This window comes from Sapajus apella, unplaced genomic scaffold, assembly GCF_009761245.1.
Source record: "Sapajus apella isolate SASKATOON/1434 unplaced genomic scaffold, GSC_monkey_1.0 scaffold6, whole genome shotgun sequence".
NCBI lineage: Eukaryota > Metazoa > Chordata > Mammalia > Primates > Cebidae > Sapajus > Sapajus apella.
Genome location: NW_022436946.1, coordinates 34,716,972 through 34,735,407, shown reverse-complemented (window position 1 = coordinate 34,735,407; position 18,436 = coordinate 34,716,972). Strand labels below are relative to the sequence as shown.

Here is an 18,436-nt window from a genome sequence, read left to right as displayed (position 1 = left end):
CTGCGGCTTGGCAGCTGAAGATTGATGCTGCCTGAACATCTCGGAGGCCCCTGGACCACCATAGATGCTGAGCTTCAGGTAACTCTTACAGTAGAGGGTAAGTCCATCTCTTTCTTAATCAACACGGGGGCCACCCACTCCATGCTGCCTTCTTTTCAAGGACCTGTCTCCTTGGCCTCCGTAACTGTTGTGGGAATTGACAACAAGGCTTCCAGGCCTCTTAAAACTCCCCAAGTCTGGTGTCAATTAGGCCACCACTCCTTTCTACATTCCTTCCTAATCATACCCACTTGTCCAGTTCCCCTGTTAGGCCGAGCTATCCTAACAAAATTGTCTGCCTCCTTAACTAATCCTGGGCTACAAACACACCTCATTGCTGCCCTCCTCCCTGAACCTATACCTCCCTCAATAGCTCCCTGTATTTCCCTCTACTTTAATCCTAGGGGTAGGACACCACCTCCCCATCCCTTGCTCGCTTACCCCTTGTCATCTCCTTAAAACCTAACCACCATTATGCTGCTCAGTGCCAGTACCCCATCCCAGCACAAGCCTTAAAAGGCCTAAAGCCTGTTATTACTTGCTGACTACAGCATGGCCTTTTAGTTCCCACTAATTTTCCCTACAACACCCCCATCCGACCTGTCCAAAAATCAGACAAGTCCTACAAGTTAGTCCAAAACCTTTGCCTTATTAATCACTTATATAGTGCTCTCCATCCATCCTGTATTGCCAAACTCCTATACTCTCCCCAATTTCTCTGAAACTCACCCCAAATTCCTGAGAAAACTTAAATGCCCTGCTCTTGTCTATCTTGCTACTTCACCTTTGTCCTCCATTCTGTGTGCCAAGACATTTCCTGGTTCCACCCCCCGGCTGCCACACTCAACTCTCTTCTAGAGTAAATAAATAACCCTCTTTTTCAAGGTACCCTGTGTACTTGAAGTACAACTGTCTACCCTCCTCCCCATTCCTTGTCTGCTTATTCCTCCTGCTTCCTTGGCTGCCCACATAATTGCACCCGTTATTTCCAACTACCTCTACAAAACCCTTAACCCATTCTTTGCTAAACCAATCCAACCCAACCCTAACAAAAGATTGCTGGCTTTGCATCTCTCTATCAGCTACAACTCATACTGCCACTTCTGTCCCTGCAAAAACTTGGGTTCTTATTAGTCTAACTTATCACCTTGGCTAAAAAAGCTACTTTCAACTCTTAAATATGCAGTCATCCATCACTAACATGATCAAACATACCCTAACAGGATGCACAGTACATTTTCTGCACTCCTACATTTCCAACCTCACTCCATATACAGGTAATGACAAACCCATACATGGTTCTGTAACCACAAATACTGTTTTAACTCTTTAGGACCCTTTATGCTTCCAATGCAATCTATCCTCTAGCCTCCTCTTGGCCACCTACTACCCCATCAATGCAATTACCTTACAACTCCAAGCCCCAACCAACTATCAAAACTTTCTAGTCAACCAAACTGCTTCCTTTAGCCAACCTCTCCGCTTTACAGGACCACCAAAAGTCAGCACTACCTCTTTGCTTAACAATCAGGGTTTTGTAATGCTTTCTCATACACCATAAAAACAAAACCTCTCCCTCCACCAAATTACCTTATAAAACCCCACTACAATGTTTAACAGCATGGCCCTTGCTGGTTCCCCTGGTATCTGGGTACAAAACCCTAGCTCCTTCAGAATACTTTCTCACCTTTAAGTCTACACTTCCAGTTCTCCCTGAGCCAAGGACTTTTCTTTTTCTGTGTCTCTTCCACCTACATCTACCTTCCTACCAACTGGACAGGCACCTGTACCTTAATATTCCTTACTCCCAAAATCCAGTTTGCCAACAAAAATAATCACCACCCTGTCCTGTTCCCCTTGTAACCCCTACATGGCAAAAAAAGAGTCATTTCATTAATCCCCTTACTTGTAGAATTGGGGGTATCCAGTGCTGCAATAGGAACAGGTATAGCAGGCCTTACTATTTCTATTACCACATTCTGCAGTCTTTCTAATGATTTCTTTGCCAGCATTACAAACATAACTCAAACACTGTCCTTCAAGCCCAAGTTAATTCCCTGGCTGCAGTTGTCCTGCAAAACCTCCAAGGCCACAGTCTACTAATTGCTAAAAAAACAAAAAAATAAAAAGCAAAAAAAACCCAGAGATCTGCCTATCCCTAAATAAAAAATGCTGCTTTTATCTAAACCAATCCAGCCTTGTATATAACCCCATCAAAAGACTTAAAGACAGGATCCAAAAGCTTGCTAATCAGGCAGATCATTATTCTGGACCTAGCTGGCCACGCTCTAACTGGGTATTACGGCTCCTTCCATTAGCAGGCCCCCTCATACTCATTTTTCTCCTTCTCTTATTCAGAACTTGCCTTTTCCAACTAATCTCGCAATTCCTGCAAAACTGTATCCAAGCTACGACCAATCAGTCAATGTGGCAAATGCTCCTCCTCACAAGCCCGCAGCATCAACCTTTGCCTCAAATGCTCTCAACAGCCTAAATTCTTTCCCATTTTTAGATTTCCATGCCACCCCAAATCCCACTCAAAGAAGCCCTAAGAAACATTGCCCATCACCCCTCTGTACTGCCCCCAAAATTTCACTGCTCACCAACCTTTTCTAGTTTTTGCTTTTTTCTTTATATCATTAATAGAAAAAAGACAGGAATGCAAGTTTCTTTTAACTGGCTACAGCATAGGCCATACCCTAGTCAAGCCATGACGACACCCATGACCCACAGCTACACCTCTGGATGGTCTCCCAGAGCCAGAAAGTCTGAAGTAAGGATGGCTAGTTACTGCAAAGCCCAATTAACCAACCTTGCGACACTGTACCATTGTTCCTGCCTTAACTGTGATAACCCAACCTTGTGACTTTGGACCTTGTGACACACCCCCCAACATCTTCCAGCTCGCAAAAACCACCCTGAACTGTAACTTCTGTAGCTTTCCACTGCCTACCCCAAACCTATAAAACCAACTGGAATCCCAAAGCCCTCCACTGACTCTCTTTTCAGACTCAGCCCGCCCACACCCGGGTGAATAAACAGCCACATTGCTCACACAAAGCCTGTTTAGGTGGTCTCTTCATTCAGAGTGCACTTAACAGAAAATAATAAAATCAATATTTATGCCATATTTCATACATTACATTGTTTGTAGATGACACAGTAAAACTCCATGAAGAAAATATACATCTTTGATAAATAAGAAGGATTATAAAAATTTGATATCAACATAGTGGCTACGAGGAAACAAATGAAAGTCACGGATTTCACTTAGAAAGAGATTAACCTAATATCCATGAAATCTCTCTATCCATTTATAGTTGAGTCAATGTACCCATACATCAAAGCTTTTAAAATTAGATTAAATAGGTCTGGTACAGTCGCTCACACCTATAATCCCAAAGCTTTGAGAGGTCAAATGGTAGGATAGCTTGAGGCCAGGAGTTGGAGACAAGCCTGGGTAACATAGCAAAACAAATCTCTACAAAAAAATTGTATTAAAAAATTAGCCAGGCATGTGGCATGCACCTGAGTCCCAGCTACATGAGAGGCTAACGCAAGAGAGTTGCTCATCCCCAGGAGTTGAAGGTTACAATGAGCTATGATCATACTCTAGCCTGGGCAATAGAGCAAGACCCTGTATCTAAAGAAATAAACAAATGAAAAATAAAATTAGGTTAAATATATTTATCTCCTAGGGTCATTTGAGAAATTCTAACTCTTCCTATATTTCATTTAGGAAAAATGCATATACATATGTGTTCAGAGCAATCTTAATATATCATTACTTTTATATAAAAGTAATTATTTTGAACAGAAAACATCTAAAATATTAGGCATTGAGTATGATACCAATATGATTATTTAAGTCTGTCAGCATCCTTAACTGAAATATTATTTCTTACAAATAATTGCAATGAAAACAACTTTCATTAAAAAAAAAAAGCAAGTCACATAACAGTAACAAAAGAGAGGCTCTATAGAATACACTATCATTCAAAATTGCTGCTCGAGGTCTAAATTGAAAAGGAATGAGTTAAAATCATGAGAACAAAAAGACTGACATTAAAAAATAAAAAATCTCCTTTTAGCTTTCTCTATTCAAATTGCTCATGGGAGATTTGAATAAGCTGTTAGGTAAAATGCAGCATAATTTTCACTAACTCTTGTATCCAGTATTATTGTCAGATATATAGGCCTTGAAAAAGCTCCTTCCAATAATATCTGGACATCCCAGGAATTGCCTTTCCTGTGGTCACATACAAAACTTGCCATTTCCTCCATCATTCATCAAATATACTATTTTTTTCTCTTTGTCTTTTATTTTACCCAGTTTTACAATTTTCTTTATAGTAAGTTCAGGAGAAAAGCTACTGTTTAGTTCTAATATATTACACAACTATTATTAAAATGTAAGTATCAATTTTATTTTTTCCTGAGACAAGTCTCCCTGTGTCACCCAGGCTGGAGTGCAGTGGCCTGATCTCAGCTCATTGCACCGTTGACCTCACTCTCCCAGACTCAAGCCATCCTCCCACAAGTAGCTGGGACTACAGGCACGTATGACCATGCTGGGATAATATTTGTATTTTTTGGAGAGACAGGGTTTGCCATGTTGCCCAGGCTGGTCTCCAATTCCTCGACTCATCAAGCGATCTGCCCTCCTCAGCCTCCCAAAGTGCTGGGATTACAGATGTGAGCCACCATGCTGGGACACTTTTTGTTTATTTTATTTCTGAGACTTCATGGATCTTTGTAGACTTACATAGGAGCGTATGGTGAGTTGGGCCTGGTGATCATTTTAATGCCCTTTTCTGACCACAATGACTGCCCTTCATCTGGCTTCCCTTATAAAGGACAGTTTCCAAAGGGTTCCCTGTCAGTCAGGCATATGCCTGGATGAGGAAACACTCCGCTAATTCACAGTACTGTGAACTACAACAAAGGATTGTAACCAAGCAGAGACTCAATAATATCAGCTCAATTACTATTAAGAACAGTATAAATATGTCCTAGATGACTTTGCTTTTTTAATTAACTCCTTATCCTCAAGTAAACTAAGGTTTAGAAAAGTCTTGCTCAAAGTCTTCTAAAATAAATTGTGGGAAAGTGATTAGAGCCCAGATTTGTTTTCAAAGCTCATGTTCCTTCAGCTATAACAAATTGTTTCCTGATGTGCAATGTTTTTGCAAGGTGGGGATTGTAAGACCCTATTGGAAATATTTATCTTCATATCAGGTAAATTCTACAAATTAGGCTCCTTTAAGCAAAACAGAAAGAGCTAATTTGGTTTCTTTTTCTTTTTTTAAACATAATTAGAGCAAATAGATCTCTGAGCTAAAACTTGCTTCAAAGATTGGTTTGGTACTGCTCAGGAGGCAAGTGACTGGCTATTGTTTTTACGGCATGTAGTGGCTGCTTTCTGTTGTGATAAAATGAGCATGTTAAATTCATTAATTGACTGAAATCAATAGATTAGAACATGAACAGCCAAAAATAGAAAATTCATTTTTTTGTTTGTTTCTCACATTTAACTTGAAATTCTCTTAGGTTTATTGCACTGAATAAAATCTATAGGGCACAATAAAAAATAGTTTTATTTTACTCAAAGGCTTCCTCTTACAGTAGTTTGGGAAATTTTCTTTTCCTACTCCTTTTTTTTTTTCCTTTTGTGACAGAGTCTCCCTCTGTCACCCAGGCTGGAGTGCAGTGGTGTGATCCTAGCTCACTACATGCATCCTCTGTCTCCCAGTTTCAAGAGATTCTCGTGCCTCAGCCTCCCCAGTAGCTGGGATTACAGGTGTGCACAAGCATACCCAGCTAATTTTTTCATATTTTTAGTAGAGATGGGGTTTCACCATGTTGGCCAGGCTGGTCTCAAACTCCTGACTTCTAATGATCTGCCTTCCTTGGCCCCCCAAAGTGCTGGAATTACAAGCATGAGCCACCACACCTGGCCACCTTTCCTATTCCTAATGACAACTCATGGAGAGCCATAATTTTCTGTTTACTTACACATTAAAAAAATTATCCAGTCCTATCCACTTATATTTTCTCATCTCTCTGTCTCCCACAGCTTCTTTTTCTCCTCACATCATGCTTCACCCTTGCTCTCAGGGCCCAGAAATGCTTTGCTGTGGCTCCAGGGGTCTGCATGTGCCTTGTCCAGGTTCCAGGGACCTGCAATGGGAAAGCACACATGCCTGTTCCTACCTGTGCTATAATGGAGAGAAGGAACTGGGGCGGGGGGGGACAGCAGTGGTTGTGTCATTCCAGCTATCTTTTGTAGATGGCGAGACACAACTAATTCAACTCTAGCAAGGTATATTTTTTATTGTTCCTAGAAGTTCTGCTGGTGTGATGGTTTCCATGTAGCTGGCATGCCTGGGTTCTTGTGGACAGTGTTTTTCTTCATTGGAGGACCCAAAATCATAAAAGACCTTCTTAGGCAGAGTCACACTGCCATCCTCAGTCCCTGTGAGCAGGCGTCACTCTTAGCTCCAATTCTGGGTGAGGAAAATATCTCTTGGGCAGCCACATAGGCAATCTCTCATTCTGCCTATTCTTTGACCTTTATATTCCCTCAGATGGAATCGCAGAAACCATCACTCTGCTTTTCAGCTTTCCAAAGGCCATTTAAGACTGGGGAAGCCATGGAATTCTCATTCTTCTAGATCCTACTTATCCTGCTAATGTGAGCTTCTTTAGCAAGCTTCCCACTGCCAGCATTTTACAGCTAACTGGCAGACACTAATGGCCACATCTATGTTCTAGAACCACATTGCAAGGAAGTAGTCATGTTTTCTTAACAATGCCTTCACCACACTGATGTCAATGCCAGAGTGAAGTGACTTGATTCCTTAGCAGCAAGTCCCAAGCAGGAAGTGACGTACATGTCACTCTTCCTACTCTGCCCTTCTTTTCAATCCTCTTCACTATATACATAGGTAAGTTGTGTGAGTAAAATATCCATTCCCCACGTAAAGAGGAACAGGCCACTGCATATTTATTGACACTAAGAATAATTGGAATTATTTTCCCTTTTCTAAATTGTCTGCCTGTAGCGATAAATGGAATTTCCTGGGTAGAGGGTAACAGCTGGGTTAGCAACGCCATTTCTGTCACTATCTTCAAAAGACTTAAGAGTTATCTTTTCCCTTTCTTCAAAATGACAAAATCATTAAGATTTTTTGTTGTTGTTGTTTTGAGTCCACTCAGCATCACATTACACAGCATCACTTGAATACTTAAAAACTTTGTGAGAAAGTTGACGGCATGTCTGTAAGACTGACTGGGTGACTGTATCTGATCACCAAATACACTTATTCTGATCTGCCTGACAGGTGTATTTCTACAGAGAGATGAATGCAACATGCTGTCATAGCTCCATGACAGATGCTCTGCAGCCATTCAATTCACTCCCTTCCCTCTGTCAGTGAGCTCCTTAAACTCTTTTTTCCCCAAATATGAACTTCCCTGAAAATTTTTCTGATAATTAAAAAAAATCCATTTAATTATACTTCTCAAAGTAATTTTTGTGATCTTTTTCATTTTTTCTAATCATTATTCAGACTGCCGATACAACCTCAGTGTTAATTTATTTCCCACTTATTTATCAAGGAATGGCCTCCCCATTAGGGTTGTTGTTACTCAGTTAAGCAAAGCAAAACTGACCTCTCAAAGAATGTATACAGAAAATTGTTAATCAATAGCCATTATTATCATTAACACAGAAAGTCTTTCAAATAAGTCTTGTTTATATTAGTAGAGCTCTCTATACATGAAGAACAAGTTAGGCATGTTTCTTATATAATTGCTTTATATAAACAGTATTTTATGAATACTCCCTAAATTTACTTTCCAATATGTATTTTTTTAAAAACTAAAATATTTGGCCAGGCGTGGTGGCTCATGACTGTAATCTCAGCACTTTGGGAGGCTTAAGTGGTTGGATCACTTGCGTCAAGAGTTTGAGACCAGCCTGGCCAACATGGTGAAATCCTGCCCCTACTAAAAGTACAAAAATTAGGTTTGCATGGTGGCACTTGACTGTAATCCCAACTACTGGGGAGGCTGAGGCAGGAAAATTGCTTGAACCTGGGAGTCAGAGGTTGCACTGAGCTGAGATCCTGACACTGCACCCCAGCCTAGGAGACAGAGCAAGAAAAAAAAAAAAAAAGAAAGAAAGAAAGGAAAAAAAAAACAACTAAAATATTCAAGGCAATATATAAACATTAGGAAAAGTTGAAGCCTATTTTTCTGCTCTTATTTGCAGGTCCTTGCTATAGCAAACTCTAAAATAAATTTCCACTGGTACTTCTGCTTTTATTAATATAAAATTAATTATTATAATGCTGTCTTACCAAAAAGTGAAGTTTCAATTACATCTTTTATAGATACATACTTTGCAAATGTGCTAAGACACAGAAGAAAGTGGTGCTCTATCCAGTTTAACTAGAGTTGAGTACAATCATGTGCTGCGTAACAGTATTTTAGCCAATGACCGACTGCACATATGATGGTTCCATAACAACTGAGCTGAAATATTCCTATTGCCTAGTGACGTTGTAGCATTATGCATTATTTACATGTTTGTGGTGATGCTAATGTAAACAAACATACTACACTGCCTGTCACATCGAAGCACTCACATAATTACATCGGGCACATTATACCTGATAATGATAATGAATCACTATGTTCCTAGTCTATGTATTTGTGATATATATTTTATTGTTATTTTACAGTATGCTCCTCTTATTAAATAAAAATAGTTAAATCTAAAACTGCCTCAGGCATGTCCTTCAGAAATATTCCAGAAGATGGCATTGTTATCAGAGGAGGTGACAACTCCATGCATGTTATTGTCCCTGAAGACCTTCCAGTGGGACAAGACGTGGGGGTGAAAACAGTGATATTGATGATCCTGACCCTGTGTGGGCCTTGGCTAATGTGCGTTTGTGTCTTAGTTTTGAACAAAAACTTTTCAAAAAGTAAACATATTAAAAATTAAGAATTTTTATAAAGAAAAAACTTAAAAGCTTCTATTATAAGGATATAAAGAAAATACTTTTGCAGCACAATGCATTTGTATTTTAAACTATTGATTACAAAAGTATCAAAAAGTTAAAAAGTTTATAAAGTAAAAAAGTTACAGTAAGCTAATTTCTTATAATTGAAAGAAAAATATTTTTATAATTTTAATGTAGCCTGCATGTGCAATGTTTTAAAAGTCTACAGTAGTGTACAGTAGCATCCTAGGCCTTTACACTCACCACTCACTCACTGACTCACCCAGAGCTTGCAGTCATGCAATCTTCATTCATGGTAAGTGCCTGTACAGGTCTACCATGTAAAAATCTTTTATAGCATATTTTTTACTGAACCTTTTATAAGTTTAGATATGTTTACATACACTAATATTTATGTTTGTGCTAAAATTGCCAATGGTGTTCAGTGCAGTAACATGCTGTACAGGTTTATAGTCTATGAATAATAGGGAACACTAGGTAGCCTAGGTTATGTAGTAGTCTATACCACCTAGGTTTGTGTAAATACGTTCTGTGATGTTCACACAACAATGAAATCCCCTAATGATGCATTTCTCAGAAGATACCTCTGTAATTAAGCAATGCATAGCTGTATAAGTATCTGGCCAATTTCTTTATCTACAAAGAAAGACATGGTGATTTCATTACCACAATTTTAGTGACCACCTTCTGTTTAAAATCTCAAAAGCTTTAGCAGGAAAGAACCGGTCAACAACAACAACAACCAATGATTGCAGTAGCACCAACCAAATAGCTTGTTAGGCAATAAGGACAAACTGGTTATACTGCGTGTCACTAGACCTTAATAAAGAAGATAGGAGACATGAGTGGCATTGCATTAATTTCTCCCTCTGTATATGTAACACTACCCCTGCTACTTTGTTCTGCCTCCCTCAGCAGAGTCTTATGTAGTTGTTACAGTGACAATACTAGACAATATTGACTGCATTCAAATAACAATTAATCTCTATTACTCAGAGGTTAGAAGTGAAAAAAACAATCATCTATATCAGTGATTTTGGCAGAAGATAGCTGTGGAATCATGTAAGGCTTTTTAAAGGAGGAGAATGAATAAATTCTTAGCTATAATACAACTGAAACTATTCTGCAACCATATTACAATCCATTCTTTCTGAAAGAAACAGTGGATCATAGAGGGTTTATGTTTGCAATAGTATTATATATGTATTTTAAAACCATTTAATAACCTGTATTCACATAGTTTAAAGTTTTAAAGGTAAAAGTTACCTGCCATCAGTGTTGTTTCTCAACAAATAGAAATAAAATAATTCTTACAATAATTTGTTGGCAGTGTTTATGAAATGTGTCTCTATGTTTAAAAACTAGTCATTTTTCAATTTTCTAAGCTTGTAAATAGGTGGATTTTAAAAATGTATACATAAAGCTATTTTGGGGGAATTAAAAGATATTTAAAATTCAAGATGATACCTGTTTTAAAAACCTCCTTTGAAATTTTTTGTGCTGTGAAAAATGGTTTTTATTCTGTGAATAATGTCTCATTTATCTGGTTATACCTTTTAGTGATGTTTATAATTTAGCATTAGCAAATAGTTTTTTAAATCACATCAGTTCACACCTTTCTTCATCCTCTCTTTAACTTCTTTCTATCAAACAAACAAACAAAAACAAAATGCAGACTATACCATAATATGATAATACGACCTATTTTTTCACCCCTTAGTGAATCATTGCTTTTCTTTACTACATGTGTGAATGCTGTTTGCAAAGCTGGGGACATTATTTTGGAAATCTGATAATCACCTGCAGGCCTTATGGCTTCAACACAGCCTTATGTCGTGATAATGAAACATTTTAACCAGGCAAAGAAGAAATTTGAAGAAAACCAAAGAATATTTTTCTGGCAACGTTGACATTGACCTAAGTGCAAAAATGGTTGGTAGATAGTCACTCGGGTACCTTGACAATTCTGATGCCACATTTTGTAGTCCTGCCTTGCTGAATGCTTCTTTCTCAAGTCCATGCACATTAAAAACAAAAAAGTAAAAGAAAATGTAGAAATAATTTATTCAAGTGGTAAATTACTATTCCTGGAAAAAAGACTTGAATTTGACCAGTATACGAGTGAGATGTAGAATCAGAGACATAGAGTTTTTGTTTTTGTTTTTTTCAATGAATTTCTTCATGTTCACTTGACAGAGATTGAGCTCTACAGTTGTAGAGTATACTCATTTTTCAGCACTTATGGCTCAAGAATTAATTCCCTCTATTCACTTAGAATTAGCTTAGTAGAAATTTCCAAGGGATGTTTTGGATTTTCCATTAAAAAGTTTGCATGTTGACTTTAGAAAATTGAAAAGGCTTAACACAACCATTTAAATGTTTTTCTGCTGAGAATGCTGAAGTTTCTCTATAGGGTTTTTATGGGAATGAAAGCCACCAAGTATAACTAATAGGTGCAACCTGAGCCAGCTGTCAATATTAGAATCTATCATGACATTACAATTCAAAGCTAAAGAGTTAAATATTAGTATTTAAACCTTTAAAACATCATTTTAAAGTTTAAATTTATAAGTTTAAATTTTTTTGAAATATTCAAGAATATATCAGAGACGTTTGAACCAAAGCAACTCCATTTTGAATAGGGGCTGGCTAGAATAAGACTGAGACCTACAGTAAGTCACAGGATGAGATGGTAAGTCAGCACATGATACGGGTCACAAAGACCTTGCTGATAAAACAGGTTGTGGTAAAGAAGCCAGCCAAAACCCATGAAAACCAAGATGGTGACAAAAGTGACTTCTGGTTATCTTTACTGCTCAATATATCCTAATAATGATGCATTAACATGCTAAAAGACACTTCTACCAGCACCATGACAGTTTACAAATGCCATGGCAATGTCAGGAGGTTACCCTATGTGGTCTAAAAGTGGGATGAACCCTCAGTTCTGCGAATTGCTCACCTCTTTCCCAGAAAACTCATGAATAATCTATCCCCGGTTTAGCATATAATCTAGAAATTACCATAAAAATAGTCAACCAGCTGCCCTCATGGCTGCTCTGCCTATGGAGTAGCCATTCTTTTATCCCTTACTTTCTTAATAAATTTGCTTTCACGTTACCTACAGACTCACGCTGAATTCTCTCTTGCATGAGATCCAAGAACCCTCTCATAGAGAATGGATCAGGACACTTTTCTGGTAACAAATATAAGAAAGTAAATTTTAAATTATAAAATAGTATCTCTAGTGATAACCAGAGTATCCGTTTGCTGTTTTGATGCACAATATATGCATACACATAAATACAGGTATGATTGATACTGTTTTCCTATTAAAACTAGATCCATATCAAGTGAATTAAAAATATGCTTTAGATTTAAAATTTTCTATATTAAATCTATGAAATCATTTTAATATGCACATAATATTCTTAAATTTATTTTATTTTTCTCCTATTGAACTTTGTTGTCTCATCTAATTCTACTTTTACATAAATGTCTGGACCTATGTCTTTAGAAAACATTTCAAATAAAGTATAACATTTGGTATTGTCTGCAAGTTTCTTTGAACTGGCTGTACCATAGCCCATACCCTAAGTCAAGCCATGGCAATCCCTGTGACCCACACGTACACCTCTGGATGTCCTCCCGTAATTAGAAAATCTGAAGTAATTGGAAGACCACAAAGCCTAATTAACTGGAGATATTGTTCTATTGTTTCCTATTCCAGCCTCAACTGACAAGGCAATTGGACTTTGTTACCAACCTTGGTCAACCTGGTGACTCCAGACCCTACAACCCCTTCCCAGCTTGCAAACCTACAACCCTCTCCCAGCTTGCAAAATCCACCCTAAACTGTAACTTCTATCTTCTATAACTTTCCACTGCCTACCTCAAATCTATAAAACCAAGCCCTATCCCACTGCCTTCCTCTGACTCTCCTTCTGGACTCAGCCTGCCCACACTAGGGTGAATAAACAGCCATGTTGCTCACACAAAGCCTGTTTGAGGGGGTCTCTTTATTCAGAGCATGTGTTTGAACAGTGTCAAAGAAAAATTACACCAGACAAGTTAAAGAGGCAAGGAAGAATTTATTCAAGATGATTGCAGGAGGGTTCAAGAGAAATAAAGAGTGACTGAAACCAAATCTACTGAAAATTGTTTGGTAACAAAACTGCACTTGTTCCTTCTAAATATATATTTTTTTTATAAATTCAAAAATTTTAGGGGGAAAACTTGTCATTGTGATTAGGTTATCTGTGTGCTAATTGGTGCTAATGGAAATTAGGATCCTCCCCTCTCACAGAGAGGAGGGGTTAGGAGCACTGTCTTTCTTGATGATCCCATGGTCCCCAGGTTCATATGAAAGAGTTCTGGGATGTAAAACCATAGAGAAGAAAAGAAGATTTACATCTCAAAGAGGCAGAGAAAGAATTTAGTTTCAAGTTTTCTGAAGTAAATGCTCTAAGGAAAGGAAGATCAAGGACCAGAGAACAAACCTGTGAATAGTGTAGTCAAGCAGAGGGGAATCTTTAAGGCCATCTTGCTCAGTAACAATATACACTGTGAAACTGAACACTTCATTTAAGTATTTTCCTTATATTTTATGTGCTAAATTGTGAGGATTAGAGTGTTTGAGGTGAATGTAGACATATATAATGCCAGGAAAAATTATTCAGTCTGTTGGTGAAAATTATCAAGCTCTGTAAAATATTTGAAGAGATTTATTCTGAGCCAAATATGAGTGACCAAATGGACTGTGACACAGTCTCAGGAGATCTTGAGAACATGTGCTCAAGATGGTCAGGCTGCAATTTGGTTTTATACAATTTAGGGAGACATACGGTATCAATCAATGCATCTAAGATGTACATTAGTTTGGTCTGAAAATGTGGGACACTTGATGAGTGGTGTATTGGGCAGAGGAGGGACTTCCAATTCAAAATTTTCTGACTGTCTGTTGGTTGAAAGAGTTTTATCTAAAGACCTGAAATCAATATAAAGGAGTGTCTGGTTTAAGATAAGGGGATGTGGAGACCAAGGTTCTTATTATGTAGATGAATATTCCAGGTAGCAGATTTCAGAGAGAATAGATTGCAAATGTTTCTTATCAGACTTAAAAAGGTACAAGACTCTCAGTTAATTCTCTACTGGATCAAGAAAAAGACATAGAGAGAAGGAAGTTTTCTACAGAATGTAGATTTTCCCCACAAGAGACAGCTTTGCAGGGACATTTAAAACTATGTCAAATAAATATATTTTGGGATAAAACACTTAGATTTCTATCAGGGCCTACTGTCTATCATGTTGGTATATCATTGTTACAGAGATTCCCTTTGTCAGTCTTAAGGTCTCTTTTTTAATGTTAATGTCGATGAGCGGTGCCTGAATTCTAAAAGGAGGAAGGTATAATGAAGCATGTCTGACTGCACATTCCAGTCATGGCCTGAACTACTGTCTCAGGTTTACTTTATGATGCTCTTGGCTAAGAGGAGTCCATTCAGTTGGTTGGTGGGCTTAGTTTTTGTGTTTTTTTTGTTTTTGTTTTATAAGTCAATACTAACGCAGCAGCTCAAATGAAATAAATAAGCAGAAAGTGCTTAAATTTCTACATGAAGTCTATATGTATACATGACATATAAAGTTACAAAGGAGCTCCCAAACATAATTTCAGAAGCACAATATACAAAAGCTACAAAAATAGTTGCTGGATTAAAAAGCTTTTTCAAGCATTATTTAAAAGAAAGGAATTCACAAACACATTTGTCATTATGGAAGAGAAATCTCCCACTAAGCAATCAAAACTTAAGTGGAAAAAAATGGTTTGTGTGAAATAAGCCATGAAAAAATCCTTACAAGAATTTTTATAATAAATTTTAGAAAATAACATTTCAAAAAAAAATTTCAATGACATTTTACTCATGGTAAATTAGTTAAAAAAAAAAAAAAAGTCCAATTGCCTTCCACTCACTTTCTCTTTTTGTGAGAAACTCAGCAGTATAACATCTATCTCTGTATTTTTATTCCTCATTAGCCCTAAATTGGTTTAATCAAGAAATCAAGATAAATACAGTTAAAAACAAAATGAATTATGAATGGCATTTTCTTTTTGTCTACTCCTCTACCCAAACATTCTTGATTTATTGAGTGTCATTGCCTCTTGTTTCCCTAGGCTTGCTACACAGATCATAAAATATAAAAAATTTGGGTGTTTTCAGTTTAGGTGATTTTCATTTAAACATTTAACCATTCTTAATACTCTTCCTCCATCCCAGGCTCTGCCAATATCCTGAATGTGCATATACATGTATACACACACACATATGTATCTGTATATATGTATATTTCAAGTACAAACTGTAAAGTTTGTTGAAATGACTGCATCAGGGACAACACCATAGTCAAGGCACGGTGACCCCCGTGACCCACATGTATACTTCAAAATGGCCTCCCAGAGCTAGAAAGTCTGAGGTAATAGGAAAACTGCAAAAGAAAGAGAATAGCTAGCTCCTGCAGTGCCTGATTAACCAACTTTGCAATATTTTGCTATTCTTCCTGCCTCAACTAATAAGTCAACCTTGTAAGATTGGACCCTGTGACAAGCCCCCCAGCTTGCAAAAACTGCCCTGAACTGTAACTCTCCATTGCCTACCCCAAACCTATAAAACCAGCTCCTATCCCACCATCCTCTGCTGACTCTCTTTTCAGACTCAGTTCAATTGCACCTGAGTGAATAAACAGCCTTATTGCTCACACAAAGCCTGTTTAGGTGGTCTCTTCATTCAGAGTATGCTTAACATTTGGTGCTGAAAATCGGGACAAGGGTACTCCTTTGGGAGGCCAGCTCCCTGTCTCCACTCTCCCTCTGTGAAGAGACCCACCTGTGACCTCAGCACATCAGACCATCCCAACAACCCTCTTGCCACCTTCAGATTGGGTAAGCAGTCTCTCTCTCTCTCTCTCTCTCTCTCTCTCTCTTTTCCTTTAAATCCTTCTAAGTAGAGACAAAAAAGACTATCTATGCACTCACAAACACCAACATTGGTCATGGACTCAAGAAGACAGACTTCCTTTGGTGTCTGGTCAATAGTGGGGATGCCTGCCTTGACCACTCACCCACGGTACAGCCCAGAACTCAGTCAGGGTCACCTACTGAAAACACTGGTAGCTGCTCTCCTCTCATTCTCCTCATATCCGCTCCTTTCCCTAAGACTTACCTCCTTCACAATGGCAATATTTTGCCCTCTATTCCTCTGCTTTACCTCTAGCCTGTATCCTAAAAAACCTAAAACCTCTTCAACTGCCACCTGATCTGAAACCTAAATGTCTCATTTTTTTTCTGTAATATGGCCTGGCCCCAATACAAATTAAACAATGGTTCCAAATGGCCAGAAAATGGCACTTTCAATTTTTCCATTCTGTTGAACCTAGACAATTTTTGTTGATGAATGGGCAAATGATCCAAAGTACTATACCTCCAGGCATTTTTTAAACTTTGATCCCTCCCTAATCTCTGCTCTCAATACAACCTGTCCCAAATTTTCCTTCTCTCCCTTCCATCTGCCCCTCTTGCCTCTGCCAGTGACTCAGAATAATCTTCCTTGTCCATTGACCCTTCCGACCTTTCTCCTCCCCACCTGTCTGAACCAGGCCCTAATAAAGGCCCTAACCCCGCAACCCAGAGCCTTTGTTTTCTTCCTCTGCCCACAACCCACCTCCTTATGCCCCTTCTGTCACCTCCCCACTTCATACCTGGTCTGGCTTACAGTTTAGTCCTGTGGCTAACTCCTCCATCCCTGCCCAACAATTTCCCCTTTTAGGGGTGCCTGAAGCTGAAGGCATAATTAGGGTGCACATTCCTTTCTCCTTATCCAACCTTTCCCAACTCAGCCAACAGTTTTTTTCATCAGATCCTACTAAATATATATACGAGTTCCAATATCTAACTCAGTCCTATAACAACCTGGAGTGACTTAAGTGTTATTCTCACCTCTACCCTAACCCTGGAGGAGCAGGAAAGAGTTTATACCCTAGCTCAATCCTACACTAAAGACCAGCAGTGCCTTGAACCCAGTCTATAGGAAGGTACCAGGGTAGTTTCCTGGGAAGATTCCCAATGGAAATATCAGACAGGTTTCCCTGATATAGCCAGGCAAGATTTCATGATCTTCTGCCTAGCTGAAGGACTCAAAAAATTAGTATATAAAGCTATCAACTACGACAAACTTAAAGAAACTACTCAGGGCAAAGATGTAAACCCAGCCCAGTTCATGGCCCATTTAGAAGCCACACTTAAGATGCAGAAGGGCCAGAAGGCCATCTTATTCTTAATATGCATTTTATTACCCAGTCTGCCCCCAACATTAGGAAAAAACTCCAAAAACTAGATTCTGGCCCTCAAACCCCACAACATGACCTAATCAACCTCACCTTTAAGATGTTCAATAACTGAGAAGAAGCTAGTAAGCAACAGCATATCTCAGAATTACAAATGCTTGCCCCCATTGTAAGACAAACCCCAGCCACACTTCCAGCTCAAAAAAACTTCAGAATGCCCAAACTACAGCATCCAGGCTTTTCTTCAGGACCTTCTCCACCAGGCCCTTGCTTCAAAATGCTGGAAAACTGGCCACTGAGTGAGGGAATACTCACAGCCCAGGATTCTTCCTAAGCCATGTCGCAGTGTGGGACCACGCTGGAAGTTGAACTGTCTGACTCATGTTGCAGCTGCTCCTAGAGGTCCATCTGTGTGGGAACCCACTGGAAGTTGGACTGCCCAACTCATGTTGCAGCTGCTCCTAGAGCTCCTGGGGCTCAAACCCAAAAGTCTCTGACTAACTCCTTCCCAGGTCCCCTGGGCCTAGTGGCAGAAGACTGACACTACCCAGTTCTTTGAAAGCCCCGTGGACCATCACAGATGCCGAGCTTCGAGTAACTCTTACAGCAGAGGGTAAGTCCATCCCTTTCTTAATCAACACAGGGGCTACCCACTCCATATTGCCTTCTTTTCAAGGGCCCATTTCCCTTGCCTCCATAATGGTTGTGGGCATTGATGACCAAACTTCTAGACTCCTTAAAACCCCCCAATTCTGATGCCAAATCGGGCAGCACTCCTTTATACACTCCTTCCTAGTTGTCCCCACCTGTACAGTCCCCTTACCAGGCTGAGACATCTTAAGAAAATTATCTTTATCCTTAACTATCCCTGGACTACAGCCACATCTCATTGCTACCCTCCTACCCAATTCAACTCTCCCTCACATCCACCCCTCACGTCTCTCTACCTCAACCCAAAGGTAGGGGACATATCAGTCCCATCCTTGGCAACCGACCATACACCTCTTATCATCCCATTAAAACCTAAC

General features: G+C 38.9%; 1 long non-coding RNA gene across 1 annotated transcript; it reads left to right on the top strand.

Annotated features, from left to right (window-relative positions):
- The first annotated feature begins 12,922 nt into the window (after positions 1-12,922).
- LOC116549045 lies at positions 12,923-15,856 on the top strand. The gene is made up of 3 exons (XR_004267685.1): positions 12,923-13,084; positions 13,380-13,386; positions 15,841-15,856. It is a non-coding gene; the product is annotated as an uncharacterized LOC116549045 (long non-coding RNA).
- Positions 15,857-18,436: the final 2,580 nt, after the last annotated feature.